The following is a 20,129-nucleotide window of genomic DNA, read 5'->3' on the forward strand; positions in this document are numbered from 1 at the left end:
AAATAAAAATAAAAATGTTTTTTAATTTATTTTAATATTACAAAGTTTATATGTAAACGGATTTAAAAGTATATGACAACTTTTTTCAATATTAAGTGAATATATTTAATTAAGAGATAGCACACTTATGATATCTTATTGAATTTAAAAAATAGAATATAAAAATAAATGTAAAATTATAAATATATGTTTGGGTGAAAAAAAAGTTAATAGGTAAATTAATTTAAAATTATATTATAATTTTTATTAGTGAATTTTTAATTAAAAAATAATATTTTTTTAAATAATAAAAAATTTATTATTATTTAATTGTTAAATTAATAGTGAGAATAATTATTATTAGTTTTTATTTTAGAATGTTAATTGATTCGTCATTATTATTTAAGTAAAATCACATCACTTTGAATTATTGATTGGTGATTTGTAACAGGGTAAGCTTCAACTCTTACAAAATACCTCTAATTTTTAAGCCATTTGTAAGATTTATAAAATATATGTAAGATTTATAAAATATACTCAAAGGAAAAAATGAAATGTACTTTTTTTTTAATTACCTATATATTATGAAATATATTAATTATTAAATATGTGATGGTTAATTTTTTATGATTAATTTATGAAAAGGTTGAGATTTTTAAAAAGTGTATTAAAAATTTTGAAATGATTATAAAATTATTTCAATAAAAAATAAAATAATATTATTATTTGTACAAATAAATGTAATAGCAATAACTTAGTAATGTGAAATATCTCATTAACCATTAATATTATCGGCATAAAATCATAAGATAAAAAATTTCCCTAATAGGGGTGTTTTCAACAGACAATTAAGAGGTCAGTATTAAATGTAACTTGGCAAATAGTTATCGCCCTTCTTTGCATGCCACTAGCTCTGATTAGCCTTTATTATCTGTGTCAATTGAGATGCCGCCCTGCTCACGTTATGCCTGACATTAATCCCACTCATTTATGCACCACCAAAGCCTTAATTTAGGGCATTATCTCCAGCTTTGTGGACATGGTTTCCATTTTTTCTTTGGTCCTCTCCTTAATGTTGTTTCCTCCTCCTGCCATGACCTTTGGCTATGATCCTCCTCCTTTAGATTCCTTGCATGACCTCCTCCCCCTTGCCTTGCTCTTGTGTTCATTGAGCTTGACGAAGGGGGATGGTTTTGACTCTATAATTTCTTACTCTACCCTCTTTCTTTGGGATAACATCAATCTCTTCTTCGATTCGCACTTCATATGACCCCCTACTATGGGTCTTCTTGGCCATATATGCTTCTTCCTCCCTCTAGCCCTTATGACTAGACAATGCACCTATTATCACAGATGAGGTAATGGTCAAGGCGACATGGGAGGATCATACGCTTAATTCCATGTTGAATCCTTGGCCCTTCATTATCAAGTTCACGCCTTGCTTGAAATTAAATAAAAAATCCATGCAGCTGATGAGGAAGTGTGCTAATAAAGTTAGGGAATTCTAGATTTCGAGGTTATGGATGGCGTTGCATCCTAGTTCTGGACACCGAAATCACCAAAGACCATCAAAATCATTACCTATATATTGTTGATCTCTATTGGCATGTCAAGTTACTTCTTAGGAAGGCTCTTGTCAATAAGAGGGAGGCATGAGATAACCTCATACACAAACTAGAGGAGTTGAAGTCGTTGATGATAGATGTGAAGGGTTGTCTTGCATCTCTAAAGATAGGTTCGCCTCCAATTTCTATGGTGGCATGTTGCTACAAGGACATCGACCAACCCATCAATCTAAACACCTCCATGTCTTCTTGATACAAATTTTTCCTTACCTAGCTAAGAAGTTTGGTCTCCATGATGTTTACTCTAAGGTTTGGCTTTCTCACCTGTGGGACAATCTTTTTTTTTCCTTTTAGCCAGATATAGTTAATGTTGGACATGCAAACATATATGATCATGCATAATTTTGTGTTTTTATTTGCTATCTTTCCCCTCTATGGGGCAACAAATCTTTCTAATCTCTCTACATGTTAGGTGTTTTTTCATTTATTTTTTGAACTATTATTTACCAACCGTTATTATGTTTTTGGTCCAATTTCCCATATGAAAAGCTAAAAACAATTAATAACTCTAATCAACTATAAATTCCTAAATAAATATATATATAGAATACCATTCATTTTATTTATATATAGAATACCATTCATTTGTTTGGTTAAAATGAGAAAGGATAGTGGTAATGAGGGGATGCATGTATACGTCTATTCTTTAAATTTGCTTTCACCTTTAGCACTTTATTTTGAGTTAGACAATGCGGCATTTTGTCCGATAAGGAAAACTATTTTGAAAGCAAAGGCGATGTATCGTTATTGCCTGCACCACTTAAGGAATTTAGTGTAGAAGTTGGCATCAGTTGACTCATGGACTCTTAACAAAGAAGTTCATGGGCGTGTGTGCACGCTCAAAGTTTAGATTTTCAAATGGTATAACACTAAATTCGAATTATATGGTTGGTGAACTGTACACCATTTAATATAATATTGTTTAATTTTTTTTATAAATAATAATAATAATAATAATATCAAATTTATTTTTTATGATTGGATATTCATTATAAGATTGTTATTAAATAATTATTGATGGTTGTTCTTAAATAATTAGAGAATAATTTATTTTTTATGATTGGATATTCATTATAAGATTGTTATTAAATAATTATTGATGGTTGTTCTTAAATAATTAGAGAATAATTGTAGTTTAGGTGAACTATTTAAAGCTATACATTACATAATCCATCCCGAAATTAGATTATAAAATAAAATATTATATGATCAATTCAAAATTTAGGTAGAAAGTAAAATAAGAGATGTCAGATTATCAAATAAAATATTAAATAATCATCTCAAAATTTGGGTATAAATTTAAAATAAAAAATATTACAAAGAAGAGGGTCAGGTTTTTTTGTTAAATTGAATAGTAGATTTCTATTAATATGAGGAGAATAAAAGTTTATATTATAACATTTTCTCAATGTTTTCCAAAAACATTACTTTGAGTAGACACGCTTTGAACTATTCAAAAAGTAATAGGTTAGAATATTCTAAAACTAACTTTGATGCCTATCTAGTCTTGCTACTAGAAACTAAAACAAGTAGGTTGTTGTAAACTATAACACTTTGGAAAAGAAAAACTATCTACTGCAATACATATATATGTCAAAATAACCAAACTGACTACATCCTGAGAGTAAACAACCCCAATTTTACCCTTGTAGACCAACACTTAGATTTTTTGGTGGAATTTTTAGTCCATGATTATGATTGGCGATGTGGCAGTGGAATTGCCCTGAGGAGAGGCTTGAGCTTGATCATTGATTATAACAAGCCCTTCCTGGTGTTCGTTTGACTCTATGTTTGAGTCAGAGACGACATAGCTTTCTATGTGAGACAACCGAACAACTATGTCATCCAAGTTGTATTTTGTGTCTCTCAAAATTCTCTTTAAAACCTCCTAACCATGTTGAGAAGAGTTTCCAATTGACAGTGTAGATTGATGGAATGAAGTGGATCCTTCGCTTCTGAAACTTCCTTGGGTCTGGTACCCACTTGAGGCTACTACCTCCTAGCTCTGAGTCTGAGACGTAAACACAATCTCTGAATTCCTTAGGCTCGAGCTGAAGAAATTCTTTTCTAACCTCCAATGGCGCTGCTTTGAAGAAGTTTGCTATTAATTCTCAGCCGAACAGTCTCCGACGATGCATTAAAGGAGACTCTGAGTGTTACCTCTACGGATGGGAGTGTGTAACTGTGGTGCCATGACAATAATAAACTTGCAATATGAAGAGCTAACACTGGTGGTGGAAAAAACCACTTGAATGGACTTGAAGAGGTGAAGGTACAACAAGGTAACAAGAGGGTTCAAGAGACATAAGGGCACACCATTAACTTTGAAGTTTACATTGTAGTGACTCCCAATGGCCCAATTAAAACCAAATGGAGAAGGTACCAGGGTACCAAACTCCGCACACCAAAACAGGACAGGGAAAGAAATTCTCAGCAGGGTCCAAGTTATCGGGAGTTGCCGAGGGAAGGACTGCAACAAATTCAAATGAAGGTCCAGACCCAGAATTTTTTTTTATTTTTTTTTTGCTGAACTAACCTTGTAATTAAAATTAATTTATTTTTAATTATTTTATTAGTTATATTATAAATGTAATAATATTACAACTTGCTATTACCCCTATTTTTATAACTTTTATAACTTATGTAGATTTAATAACTTGGTTGACTTTCTATTTATTTATTTATTTTTATTTTTATTTTTTATTTTTTATTTTTTATTTTTTATTTTTTATTTTTTATTTTTTATTTTTTTATTTTTTTTTATTTTTTATTTTTATTTTTTTATTGTTTAATTTACTCTATTACTCGATTAATTTCTATTTATAACTATTATTATAGATTAATTTAATTTATAATTAATTTATTATTTATTGGTATATAGAATTAGCCCCTTTGACTTATATATATCCTGATATTTATATATTTTTATATATTTAATAATGTTTATATTTAACTATTAATTACTCTAACTTTTTAGATACAAATTCTTTGATAACTAATTATTAATGTAAATTAATTTAGGTGGTTAAAAAGGGTCCGTTCACTTTTAAGATTTTAATGAACCTAAATCAATTTTTGTAATTAAATACTGGTTATTCCCCTAATCCAGTCAAATCTAGCCGTTGTCAATATAGCCGTTACCTGGTCTTGGAATACAGTCGTTGGAGTTTCTACTCTATCTATTTAATCATACTAAGCCTGATCTGATCATTCAACTTGTCCTGACGATGAACCACACTTGTTGGTTCGAAACGCATCGACAAATGAAATTTCTTGTGATTTACGTCGAAGAAACTCTCTTATATTTGATATGGATCATAGAAGCCTCAATTCAAGACTATATTTACTTCACTCTATCACCCTACACCATCAAATGGAAACGATGCTCAACATGGTAATCTGTGACAAGCAAGTGGAAAACTACAAACTCTTTGTGGGCTAAGAGGGCTAAGAGGAGATTAAGATAATATTGCAGGACATCAAGTATAATATGGATAATGTAGTGGTAAGATTGAGTCATGTGGAACATTTTATAGTTTCAGACTTAGACACTAATTTAAATGATCATCAGGAAGAGGCAACAGTCATCAATGCTCAGCCTCTCAACACCAATCATGCAAACTCTGCTCCGCCTCAAAACACCATCCAAGCAAACTTTTCTCCTCGAGCACTCTCAATCAAGGATAGGAAGTTGTTGATGGAAGTCTATATGACCAAAGAAGAAAATAGGTATGTATGCATATGTTAAATGAGTCAAGTCATGTCATTATATAGTTACCGATAGTAATAATGCATGCTCCACCTCATAAGCATGATCAAGGGAAAAGGATCTCTTTCATTAAAATGATGCATAAAGGCATGGGTCACATATTAGCTAGATGAAATCAACATAAAATGTCCTCATATGGAATATTAGGTCATTGGAAAAGATGAAGGAACTAAGATTGAGAGCTCCTAGGAAGTGATATGTGAATAAGGAGAAAAAGGAGATCGTAAAGGATGCAACTATGGAGAAGGAAATCAACATCTAATGACTAGAATAATTGACTCATGAAGAACCGAATTGTTTAGATTTGTTTTGGAAAATTGTCACATGTGTGAAGGGTTAGGGCATCTCCTTGTTGCAGACTAGACCAAGATATTATAGCTACCATAGGTGGCCGAAATATAGTAAGAGAAGATCAATTGTGCAAGTTGAATTGGTGAGGAAGTAGCCTATATCTAAGAGAAGGAGGAATGAATAGATCTTATTCCAACTAATTTAGGGTTTTGGCAGTACAAAATTGCAATAACATATTGCATATTTGAAATTTCAGTGTTGTAGAGTCGAAGTAGAGTCAAGGGCAAAGTTGTGATTTCAGGATTGAAGTTGCAAATATCAAAGGCAAGGTTGACTTGGTCTTGGAGGGGCTTTGGTAAAGGGTATAGGTCTTGGAATTCGTCAATTGAAGTTTCTAGAAGAAGAAGAATTTGTTTGGGTTTTCCTCTCAATTTTGGAGATATTTTGGCCTTGTTTGATCGCTTATATCTTGTGTCATTTGTCTCATTTTTCTTTATGATTTGGTATCTATTTGATGAAGAAAAATCTACTAATAATCAAGTGAAAATAATAATTTAATCTAAAGAAGTAAAATTGTATCACAAATAGTTATCAAGCAAGAGAAATCACCTAATCACATTGCCCTAGATTTCTCAACATGATATCAGAGCTAAGGTGACAAGTCAAGTAAGGGTAGCACAACAAAAGACACTCGAGGATCGAAGTTCTAGAATATTATCAAGGGTATCAAATCATCAAGAAGATCCTCTCATCTTCAAGGCATTTTGAGGACAAGGATCACATCATCATCTTGAAGGAAGTCAAAACCCTAGTTTGTTCAAAGAAGGCATCTACACTTGGAACATTCTTGGGATCCTCGCTCAATCATCACCTCAAAGAAGGAGACCTCAAAGACCCTATCTCTACTCAAGGAAAGGATACAAATCAAAGCATCTTGAAGTCCACTCATCTAAGGAAAGCAAGGGCGTTGTAATCATCATCAAAATCAAGAAGGCAACGAATTAAAGATATTATCATCAAAAAGCATCTTCTCAAGTAAGTATCTTTAATGTCCACATCAAAATCTATCAAAATGTCTTTTTGCAAGGAAAGCAACAAGTTGGTTGGGGCTTCAAACTTTCTTGCATGGAAGAAAAGGACAAACCTAAACCTCATAGAAAATGAAGTTATGGAACATGTTAAGGGCTTAATCAATAAACCTCCAAAGGAAGAAGCTCAAGCTCATGCAAAATTCATGAAAGGGTAAGTAAGGGCTCAAAGGATTCTCATAGAATCCATTAAGGATCCCCTCATTCCCTATGTATCAAAATTAGAAACATCAAAATAAATATATGACAAACTTGTAGAATTGTTCTCCGTAAGTACTACAGGAGAAGTGATCTTGTTAAGACAAGAACTCTATAAGATGAAGATATCAAAAGAAGAAGGAATATCCTCATACTTTATGAGGGTGTCTGAAATCAGGACCAACTATAAGGGTTGGGAGAAATAATGTCTGACAAGGAAATGACTACTATAGTGCTCAATGCATTGCCGAAGTAATGGGGTAACTTTACATCAAGCATCTATGGGAAGAAGGAAGCTACTCCATTCAATAAACTATGGTCACTATGAAAAATTGAAGAAACCAGATTGAAATAAAAAAGTGATGTAGGATTAAACGAGCAAACTCAAGCATACGCTGACGTGGTGAAGAGGAAAGGACTGTTTGGCAAATTTAGTCCTCATAAAAGGAAGAAGAATATGGTGAAGGTTTAATGCTATATATGTCAAGAATATGGGCACTATAAAAGAGATTGTCCCAAACTCAAGAAGGACAACATCAAAAGAGGAAGAGAAGAAGCCCATGTCATCGAAGAAGTGGAAGAAGCCGAGAAGAAGGAATCCAAGAAAGAAGAAATAAAAGATCTATACTATGATTGAGATAAGTCTTCTCCACCTAGTTCTTTTCAGTTTTTGTAAAATATGGCCATCATGGTAGGAATCATTAGAAGCATGATAGGATGCATCATTTTAGGAAATGGCATAATAGGAGCATACGACTGAAGCAAGAGCTCAAGACATCATTATAAGCAGCTTGAAAGATAATTGAAGTAGGATTCTATGACATTCATCATTAGAAGGAAGTAACTCTTGGTAACCTCATTAGAAGCATAAGTATCACTTATGGTTAGAAGTAAGTCATCTAGTATAGAACTCATCATAAATCATTGGGAAGGAGCATATGCAAGATGAGGATAATTAGGATTCTCTGCTGGAATCTTCATTAGAAGGTTCATCTCTTGAAAGATGCCTCGCTAAGAATTCCACTTGGGATAGGATTCATTTTTTAGAAGAATGACAGTGTGATGACAAAGGAATGCAATAGGTCAAATATTATTGAAGCACTCTCAATCAAGTATAGAAAGTTGGTGAAGGAAGTCTAGATGACCAAAGAAGAAAAGAGGTATGCATGCATATGTTCAATGAGTCAAGTCATGTCATTATATAGTTGCATATAGTAAGAATACATGCTCCGCCTCATGAGGATGATCAATGGAAAAGGATCTCTTTCATTAAAAGGATGCATAAAGGCATGGGTCACATATTAACTAGATGAAATCAACATAAAATGTCCTGATATGGAATATGATGTGGTTGGAAAAGATGAAGGAACTAAGATTGGGTGTTCTTGGGAAGTAATACGTGAATAAAGAGAAAAGAAGAGATCATAAAGGATGCAACTATGGAGAAGGAAATTAACATCCAATGACTAGAAGAATTAACTATGATATATTCATGCGAAAGATATGAAGACCATGGAAAAGTCCAAAAAGAAATAATACCTTTAACAATTAAATATCTTGGAGATGTGTCAATATATATGCAGGATGTTGATGTTGTAGCAAGCAGATGTCATGATGAAGGGCCATCACAAAAGGTAATTTTTTATTTGATGTTCATTTCTGATTTTTGAACAATATCTAGATGGGCTAATACAGGGCTACCAAAAGAAAGGTGTGGATGTCATCTACAACTAGTACTCATGTGGTGGGATGGAAGATCCTGAAGGATACATGATGTGGAAAAGGTAGTTGTATGAGGAAAATCCAGATATGGTCTAATGGATCACTCTCTGATAAAAGGAAGAAAGACATGACTACCCTGATTTGAGAAGGAAAGTGATGGATGGTCGATGCCCTATGAAGAAGTCCCAAAGATGAAGGCTCCATAATGTTAAAAAATTAAATTCATGACATTGAATGGAGGAGCACTACAAGCAGCTAAAGGTCCCATGATCTCCACCAATGAAGAAAGAGTTGCTACTGGAAACAAGGCCCTAATTAAGGGGAGCCTAGAATCAAGTTTCTAATTAAGAAGAAACTTGGAAGCAAGTCCTTAGCTAAGAGGGAGCTTGGACAAGTCCCTGGATAAGAGGGAGCTTGGGTACATTCCTTTTATAGGAATGGGTAAATTCCTTCATTGGAATGGGTATATCCTCCCTAGTTCGGAGGGAGAGATAGACACATCATTCTTGCCTTCACTTGGGAACAAAGGAATGGAGTATTGGGTAAGCATTTGGAATCTGATACTCTTTGAGTATGTGGTAGGGCATCTAATATAAGAGTAGTCGTAGAGGACTAATATTCTTTGAGGACTGTGAATCCAAGATAACAATATTCTTGGAATGACATACCATATGAACACACGGGTGGGGGTATGCTCCTAGAGAGACAATGATGAAGGTGTCTATAAATCATTGGTCTCACCAACATTGTGCTCTAATCTTGTGGAGAGATAGAGTTGTTAGTCAAGGCCTTGATATGTGACAGTGTTGGATGATATGATGTTATATATATGGGTTACCAATCTGACTCTTCTTATGAGAATTCTTCAGATTGAGAATGTCCAAGTACCTTGTATGAATTATGAATACCTACCTAGTTAAGAGGGAGCGTTGAAATATGTAACTAGGTTCAATCTTCATAATGACAAAAGTAATCATGATTTTATGTATTTAATGAAAAGAATAATAAATTTATTATTGTGATTCTTGAGGCATGAGTTACATGCTCAAGAGAATTTATTTTTATAGTTCAAATCACACATTGAGTGCTTCTAGGTTTGTCATAAAGTCATTGAGTCATTGTCATGTATGAATGACCCATTTTGGCATGTTACATATTGTAAGAAAAATTATTTGAGTCAAATTAGAGTCAAAAGACCCTCCAAGGCCATGTCAAATGTGAAAGCATCAAGTCGGCCTCATGGAGCAACAAGTTGGCCTAAGGACACTTCAATTTGGCCTAAAAAGATGTGTCAAGAAGCCTACATATAGAGACATCAACCTCATTTGAAGAACACTCACTAAAGGACAAGAAAGTTTGATCAAGGGACAAGAAGAATCGTCCTATCCTAGCAAAGGATTAAGAAGTAAGAACTAAATTGTTTGGGCTTGTTTTGGATCAAAACTCTCACACGTACGAAGGGTTAAGGCATCTCCCTATTGCAGACTAGATAGGGATATTACAGCTACCATAGGAGGCCAAAATCTAGTAAGAGAAGATCAATTATGCAAGCTGAATTGGTGCAGAAGCAGCCTATATCCAAGCAAAGGAGGAAGGAATAGATCTTGTCCATCATCCAGCTGATTTAGATTTTCTATAGTACGAAATTACAGTCACATATCGCAGATCCAAAATTTTAGTGTTGCAAAGTCGAAGTAGAGTCAAGGTCAAAGTTACAATTGCAGGATTGAAGTTGCAAATATCAAAGGCAAGGTTGACTTGTTCTTGGAGGGGCTTTGGTCAAGGGTCTAGGTCTTGGAATTCTTCAATTGAAGTTTCTATAAGAAGAAGAATTCGTTTGGGTTTTCCTCCCAAGATTGGAGAGGTTTTGGCCCTGGCTGATCGCCTATATCTTGTGCCCTTTGTCCCATTGTTGTTTATGATTTGGTAGTTGTTTGATGAAGAAAACTTTAATAATAATCAAGTGAAAAGAAGAAGCTAATCTAAAGAAGTAAAATCATAGCACAAACAGTTATCAAGCAAGAAAAATCACCTAATCACATTGCCCTATATTTCTCAACATATGTAATATACTTTGAGATGCTACTACATATTCGGCTATTGCAAGATGCTCTCAAAGATATATTGTCTTCCAAACGTAATTTTACAACCGATTCCATTGGGCTACACAAACATATTCCATTAAAATATCATTTCATGTTAATGAATCAATATAACTATTAAAACTATGGAAAGATGGTCAAATCAATAAAATGCAAGTCTAAAAGTCATTTGCAATTGCATAATGGATAAATATGGTAATGAGTTTTTCGCAAAAAAAATCCATTAAGAATTTAGATTAAATTTTAGCAGAATATGATTTTCATTAGAAAGTCTCTTTAAACACTTGCTAGAAAGTTTAAATTAACGCAATTCAAGTTTTAAATTATTATTCAAAAATTATTTAAATGATAATTTTTTTAGAGAAAATTCTCAATTAATGTAAATGATCTTAGTGTTTATAGACCTACAACCCTAATTTCAAATAGAGTAGTGATATAAAAATCTTGCAGGTACTTGTTAGACTTATTAACATTTGATTCGTAGTTTTTATTGTTCTAATTTTTCATATTTTTTATATGGTTTATTATTTTTATTTGTACTTATGAACTTAAATATTTTTCAATATATATTTAAAATATATAAGAAAAATGATATTTTTGGTTTTCTAGTTTGTATAAATGTGACAGAAAATCTTGTGTTTTTATGAATATCTTTCAATTGTTTGATTTGATTTAATAAATTTCAATTTGTGTGTGTATGTACTGGGCTCAAAATAGAGTAGACTTATTATTGTTTATTATTGTTTATTATTACTTTTTCAATTCAACTGGCATTATGTTTCTTAATAAATTTTTGATATATTACTTCATTACAACATCTTCCCATATTGGGTTGTAGAGTGCCTCTCGACGCAAAAATAACAGTTTTAATCAATTTTTCCTAAATTGGGTGCTAGGGAGGGTTTTGGAAGCCAAGTAGACCATATGACAAGCTCAAGCTAGATTTTAATGCATGGATATGGCTCATGTAAGTACGTACATGCATGGATTAGCATTCATAGTAGAGAGTGTGGGAGGTGACTCAACTCTATGCAAAATGATTTTGTTGTGGAGGTCCTGCAACTGAAAAACCACTCTTGTGAATGTTGATGATGCTAGGAAATGTTGGATTATGATGTCATTTGGCTGGGAAATTGCTCATACTTCGAAAATCCTGCAAGGGAATGACCAATCTCAATTAATTGGGTTTGCTCCAAACATGGGTGTGGTTCAAGTAATAATTCAGGTCTCATCCTTTTAATTCATTTCCATTCTGGTTGATGCTACTAGTCCCCTGTAATCATTATCCTTTGCCTTCGCTATTATATGCATAGTCAGTGATAGTTCTACTCATTTTCTTCCAATTCAAGGCAATACCATTATTGTAGGATTAAGTTCTTGTTATATGTTACGTGCAACGGAATATGGTCGTTAATTATTCTCTTTGGGTGGTACCAACACTACTAACACTACTTTATGAGGTTGCAGATCCCTGAAGTAGGAATGAAATTTTCCATTGGTCATTTCAAGTAGTGGTTTTGGGTTTTTTATTATATTAGGCTTGTTATTGTTGTGGATCCTCAAGTGGATCTCAAGACAATAAAGAAAGAAGCGGCTTAAATTCTTAGGTGTTGAAAGTTGTCATGCAAGAGTACCTATATGCACCCTCAAGGTACAATGGCTAAGAGAGCTTCTAGACAAGCTACGTAGCACTTTCAACAAAATACATCTCTTGAATTTCATGCCAAAATTGAATCCCTGGTTAATTATTTCAAGTAAAGGCATCAACATACCCCATTGTAGTAAATCAAGCCTGATTTCTAGAGATAGGATAATGATACTAGGTTCTTTCAGTCTTGAGACACCAAGATCTTCAGAGTAATATGAGTTGTACTAGTTGGCCCAAACTCTAGTAGCCATTATTCTGGAATAACATTAATTATATAAACATAAATCAATTGACAAGGTTCAAAGACTCGAGGCTAAATTTACCATATTCTTCAAGATTGTCTTTGGTCTCAACTTCAGAGTTTATGGTGAAGGATATGATAAAAAGGAGGAGAATATGAAGCTCTTGAGTATCCACTTCCAAGGGAATGAAAACCAATCCTATCATCATAAAGGATGAGCTAAAGGATAATAATCCATGCAAAGGAAAATGATTGGAGGCCTCCCTTCAATTAGGCCCTCCTCATACTCCCTCTTAATTTGTCTATGTTTTTACTTACTTCTCAAGTTATGCTACTTAGATGCTCGTTGTTTAATAGTTTTAATGGCAGGGTAGCTCTCTATATGGCATAATAGACCTTAGTCAGGTGTTCAATTAGATAAGCATAATGAATTAGATAGTTTTTAAAATGTATATTAACATATCTAATTATGCCATATAGAGAGCTACCCTGCCATTAAAACTATTAAACAACGAGCATCTAAGTAGCATAACTTGAGAAGTAAGTAAAAACATAGACAAATTAAGAGGGAGTATGAGGAGGGCCTAATTGAAGGGAGGCCTCCAATCATTTTCCTTTGCATGGATTAGTATCCTTTAGCTCATCCTTTATGATGATAGGATTGGTTTTCATTCCCTTGGAAGTGGATACTCAAGAGCTTCATATTCTCCTCCTTTTTATCATATCCTTCACCATAAACTCTGAAGTTGAGACCAAAGACAATCTTGAAGAATATGGTAAATTTAGCCTCGAGTCTTTGAACCTTGTCAATTGATTTATGTTTATATAATTAATGTTATTCCATAATAATGGCTACTAGAGTTTGGGCCAACTAGTACAACTCATATTACTCTGAAGATCTTGGTGTCTCAAGACTGAAAGAACCTAGTATCATTATCCTATCTCTAGAAATCAGGCTTGATTTACTACAATGGGGTATGTTGATGCCTTTACTTGAAATAATTAACCAGGGATTCAATTTTGGCATGAAATTCAGGAGATGTATTTTGTTGAAAGTGCTACGTAGCTTGTCTAGAAGCTCTCTTAGCCATCGTACCTTGAGGGTGCATATAGGTACTCTTGGATGACAACTTTCAACACCTAAGAATTTAAGCCGCTTCTTTCTTTATTGTCTTGAGATCCACTTGAGGATCCACAACAATAACAAGCCTAATATAATAAAAAACCCAAAACCACTACTTGAAATGACCAATGGAAAATTTCATTCCTACTTCAGGGATCTGCAACCTCATAAAGTAGTGTTAGTAGTGTTGGTACCACCCAAAGAGAATAATTAACGACCATATTCTGTTGCACGTAACATATAACAAGAACTTAATCCTACAATAATGGTATTGCCTTGAATTGGAAGAAAATGAGTAGAACTATCACTGACTATGCATATAATAGCGAAGGCAAAGGATAATGATTACAGGGGACTAGTAGCATCAACCAGAATGGAAATGAATTAAAAGGATGAGACCTGAATTATTACTTGAACCACACCCATGTTTGGAGCAAACCCAATTAATTGAGATTGGTTATTCCCTTGCAGGATTTTCGGAGTATGAGCAATTTCGCAGCCAAATGACATCATAATCCAACATTTCCTAGCATCATCAACATTCACAAGAGTGGTTTTTCAGTTGCAGGACCTCCACAACAAAATCATTTTGCATAGAGTTGAGTCACCTCCCACACTCTCTACTATGAATGCTAATCCATGCATGTACGTACTTACATGAGCCATATCCATGCATTAAAATCTAGCTTGAGCTTGTCATATGGTCTACTTGGCTTCCAAAACCCTCCCTAGCACCCAATTTAGGAAAAATTGATTAAAACTGTTATTTTTGCGTCGAGAGGCACTCTACAACCCAATATGGGGAAGATGTTGTAATGAAGTAATATATCAAAAATTTATTAAGAAACATAATGCCAGTTGAATTGAAAAAGTAATAATAAACAATAATAAGTCTACTCTATTTTGAGCCCAGTACATACACACACAAATTGAAATTTATTAAATCAAATCAAACAATTGAAAGATATTCATAAAAACACAAGATTTTCTATCACATTTATACAAACTAGAAAACCAAAAATATCATTTTTCTTATATATTTTAAATATTTATTGAAAAATATTTAAGTTCATAAGTACAAATAAAAATAATAAACCATATAAAAAATATGAAAAATTAGAACAATAAAAACTACGAATCAAATGTTAATAAGTCTAACAAGTACCTGCAAGATTTTTATATCACTACTCTATTTGAAATTAGGGTTGTAGGAAATCTATAAACACTAAGATCATTTACATTAATTGAGAATTTTCTCTAAAAAAATTATCCTTTAAATAATTTTTGAATAATAATTTAAAACTTGAATTGCGTTAATTTAAACTTTCTAGCAAGTGTTTAAAGAGACTTTCTAATGAAAATCATATTCTGCTAAAATTTAATCTAAATTCTTAATGGATTTTTTTTGCGAAAAACTTCAGGGATCTGCAACCTCATAAAGTAGTGTTAGTAGTGTTGGTACCACCCAAAGAGAATAATTAACGACCATATTCCGTTGCACGTAATAAGACCCGTTTTTACCATGCAAAGCGTCGACACGGTCCTAATTTTTTTTATTATTATTTTGGAGAAAAGGGAAGAAAGCACGATTTCAGATCAATTTGGTATCAGAGCACTAGTTGACCAAGTTGCAAGAATGGGCAGCAAAAAGAGTCTCCAAGAGCTAGAGGAGCAGAATTTGGCTCTTCGTATGGAGAACATAGAGTTGAGAAAGATGTTAGAGATAGATGAAGAGGAGAAGAGGCACATGCGCTTTGTATTGCAACAAGTGCTTAAAGAACAAGTTGTAGAAAGTTCTACTCCTGTACCAGCAAGAGAAACGTCGATAATGTAGCCATTATGTGGTCATGGTTCAAATAACGGTTTTGGACCATATGTGGAAGATGATGCATGTGCATTTTTCAAACATCTTCAAGAAGCACACCATATGTTAGTGGATAAGAGTCATTGGCTATATTCATCTACAAGTTGGCCATCATTGTCATCATAAAAAGTTGAAAAGATGAATGAAAAGTTTAAGGAGGTAATTAGCACCTCAAGTACCATTCCTTCCTTTTATGTGCATAACACTTATTTTGCAGCGTTTGAGCAACATACCAAATGCATAGGTATGAGGTTTCTTTCCAAGATGGGATATGAAGATGGGATATGAGGTTGCAGATCCCTGAAGTTTTTCGCAAAAAAAATCCATTAAGAATTTAGATTAAATTTTAGCAGAATATGATTTTCATTAGAAAGTCTCTTTAAACACTTGCTAGAAAGTTTAAATTAACGCAATTCAAGTTTTAAATTATTATTCAAAAATTATTTAAATGATAATTTTTTTAGAGAAAATTCTCAATTAATGTAAATGATCTTAGTGTTTATAGATTTCCTACAACCCTAATTTCAAATAGAGTAGTGATATAAAAATCTTGCAGGTACTTGTTAGACTTATTAACATTTGATTCGTAGTTTTTATTGTTCTAATTTTTCATATTTTTTATATGGTTTATTATTTTTATTTGTACTTATGAACTTAAATATTTTTCAATATATATTTAAAATATATAAGAAAAATGATATTTTTGGTTTTCTAGTTTGTATAAATGTGACAGAAAATCTTGTGTTTTTATGAATATCTTTCAATTGTTTGATTTGATTTAATAAATTTCAATTTGTGTGTGTATGTACTGGGCTCAAAATAGAGTAGACTTATTATTGTTTATTATTGTTTATTATTACTTTTTCAATTCAACTGGCATTATGTTTCTTAATAAATTTTTGATATATTACTTCATTACAACATCTTCCCATATTGGGTTGTAGAGTGCCTCTCGACGCAAAAATAACAGTTTTAATCAATTTTTCCTAAATTGGGTGCTAGGGAGGGTTTTGGAAGCCAAGTAGACCATATGACAAGCTCAAGCTAGATTTTAATGCATGGATATGGCTCATGTAAGTACGTACATGCATGGATTAGCATTCATAGTAGAGAGTGTGGGAGGTGACTCAACTCTATGCAAAATGATTTTGTTGTGGAGGTCCTGCAACTGAAAAACCACTCTTGTGAATGTTGATGATGCTAGGAAATGTTGGATTATGATGTCATTTGGCTGGGAAATTGCTCATACTCCGAAAATCCTGCAAGGGAATGACCAATCTCAATTAATTGGGTTTGCTCCAAACATGGGTGTGGTTCAAGTAATAATTCAGGTCTCATCCTTTTAATTCATTTCCATTCTGGTTGATGCTACTAGTCCCTTGTAATCATTATCCTTTGCCTTCGCTATTATATGCATAGTCAGTGATAGTTCTACTCATTTTCTTCCAATTCAAGGCAATAGCATTATTGTAGGATTAAGTTCTTGTTATATGTTACGTGCAATGGAATATGGTCGTTAATTATTCTCTTTGGGTGGTACCAACACTACTAACACTACTTTATGAGGTTGCAGATCCCTGAAGTAGGAATGAAATTTTCCATTGGTCATTTCAAGTAGTGGTTTTGGGTTTTTTATTATATTAGGCTTGTTATTGTTGTGGATCCTCAAGTGGATCTCAAGACAATAAAGAAAGAAGCGGCTTAAATTCTTAGGTGTTGAAAGTTGTCATGCAAGAGTACCTATATGCACCCTCAAGGTACAATGGCTAAGAGAGCTTCTAGACAAGCTACGTAGCACTTTCAACAAAATACATCTCCTGAATTTCATGCCAAAATTGAATCCCTGGTTAATTATTTCAAGTAAAGGCATCAACATACCCCATTGTAGTAAATCAAGCCTGATTTCTAGAGATAGGATAATGATACTAGGTTCTTTCAGTCTTGAGACAACAAGATATTCAGAGTAATATGAGTTGTACTAGTTGGCCCAAACTCTAGTAGCCATTATTCTGGAATAACATTAATTATATAAACATAAATCAATTGACAAGGTTCAAAGACTCGAGGCTAAATTTACCATATTCTTCAAGATTGTCTTTGGTCTCAACTTCAGAGTTTATGGTGAAGGATATGATAAAAAGGAGGAGAATATGAAGCTCTTAAGTATCCACTTCCAAGGGAATGAAAACCAATCCTATCATCATAAAGGATGAGCTAAAGGATAATAATCCATGCAAAGGAAAATGATTGGAGGCCTCCCTTCAATTAGGCCCTCCTCATACTCCCTCTTAATTTGTCTATGTTTTTACTTACTTCTCAAGTTATGCTACTTAGATGCTCGTTGTTTAATAGTTTTAATGGCAGGGTAGCTCTCTATATGGCATAATAATCTATTTTGGAAAACCTCAACCACCTCTGCATGTATTATATTTTTGCATATTATAAAGTTAAGCTAGCTTATAAAAAAGATAGTAATTTAAAATTATAATTCTTGACAAATATATTATGGTCATGTTTGGGTCTTATCAAATTAAAAAAGGTTAAAATTGCAAGACATTTGACTTTCTTTGTAAATATTTGCCAATTTTTGAACTTATATTTTACATATTTATTAATACATTATATTTTTTTCCCAATAAAATTTAGAGATAAAAAATAACTTTGCAAGAGTTAATGTTTTGAATGGACATTTTATACATTATCAATGGATCTTAACCATTACAAGGCTCTAGTATATACTTTTCTAATTATTAGAGAACATTTGGCTTGGAAGTTCACGATTGCGAGTATGTGAGGATAGGAGTTGATTATGTTTAAGGATGTGTTAAGATTGCTAGAATATTTTCCAATAAAGTGGAGTTTGTACAAGGTTCCTTAGCTATAGACATTTGGCGTCAAGGCTAGAGGTAACCACATTCTTTGGATATGTATGGGGATCAAATAATGTTATGGAACACTTATCTGAAAGTCCAAAGAAAGGGCATATTATACATATTATATCAAGGGAGGATATGGACATTGCTACATGGGAACAAAATAAGAATGGAGGAGAATACTTTGCTCATATTAGTTACAAAGATATGTTTGTTTCAAAATTTCAGGAGATTATGTAGTGGTGGGTCAAATTTGGAAATTAAATGCTTTAAAAAACCTATAATGTTTTTTTGGCTTATTGACATGGGAGGCATTGCAGAAGTGTATACAATGTATGTGGATGTGTGTTGCATAGAAAGGAGACAGAAATTGAATTTCATTAAATTATTCATTGTCCATATGTTCAATGAATTTGGAAGGAGGTTGAATAATTTTCAAAAGTGTCAAACTTGTGGGGTGATGAGTTAGTAGAAGACTATAATTTAAGAAGATGGGTTAATGAAAAGTAGAATTAAAAGCATAAAAATATATTCCATGTTTATTCATGTGGGGAATCTAACTAGCTAGAAGCCCCCATAAAATGTATTCAAAGCTTATTCCATTTTTCAAGTTTGTGCTTACGTGAAATCTATGATTTCAAACTATGGAATGCTTATTAATCGAGGAGTTCAAAGACAATGGGGCGAATTGTTAACTGACAAGTTGAAATGTTGGGGTATATTTATAGATATTGGTAGGCTCCTTTAGAGTTTAGTAGTGTTGGAGGAATTCTTTACTTTTCCTAAAATCGCCATGTAAAGTTCAAAGCAGGTTTAGTGATTTGTTTGAACAATTACACAAAGCTCATGGTATTGAGACTTTTGTGAAAATGTGCATTGGAGAGGAGTGTAACCCACATTTAGATTTTTGGAAACTCCTTTGTTGTGATCAATAGGAGGCAATGATCTTGTCTAGCTCACAATATTATTCTTGGACCAATTAGAGAACATCTAAAATAAATTGTAGATGCTTTCGAGTTTATTTCTTTTACTCATATTCTTAGATAATTGAGTATGGTTGCAAAATATTGATCAAAGGAAGGTCAATGGCACATGCAATAATCATTGGCTATGGAGGAGATTAGAGGGGGTGTCTCTGTTCATTCTCTAATTCATTTTTGATATCTTTCTTTATTTTTCTATACATGCTCCTAATATTCATGTTTTTATAAGTAAGCTTGTTATGGCATTATAAAAAATATTGAACTATAATGTGGTGTTGTCTTATTGAAGACTATATTTTTAGTAGGGATTTTGAGGAAGTATGATGATAAATGTATAAAATGATCATTTGTAAAGGAATATAAATGAATGTTGCTTCTTAAGAATATGCATGTATTCTCTTGAAATGGAGACAGATTGGGCTCTACATACCTCTGTGACGGCTAGGGTTTCGCCCTAGCCAACTACCCTTTCTTATGTTTTGCAAACCTTCAAATAATGGTGAATCTTTGTGTTTCCACAGCAAAGAAAGTATTTCTTGAAGGAATGGTGATTCGTTTAGCAATCTCTTCTTCTAGGGAAACTCAAGTCAAGGCCTTTTAAAGCGGCACGCTGAAATATCGAT

This window comes from Pinus tabuliformis, chromosome 2_1, assembly GCF_031772625.1.
Source record: "Pinus tabuliformis cultivar Carrire ecotype Pingquan chromosome 2_1, CPIR1, whole genome shotgun sequence".
NCBI classification, from domain to species: domain Eukaryota; kingdom Viridiplantae; phylum Streptophyta; class Pinopsida; order Pinales; family Pinaceae; genus Pinus; species Pinus tabuliformis.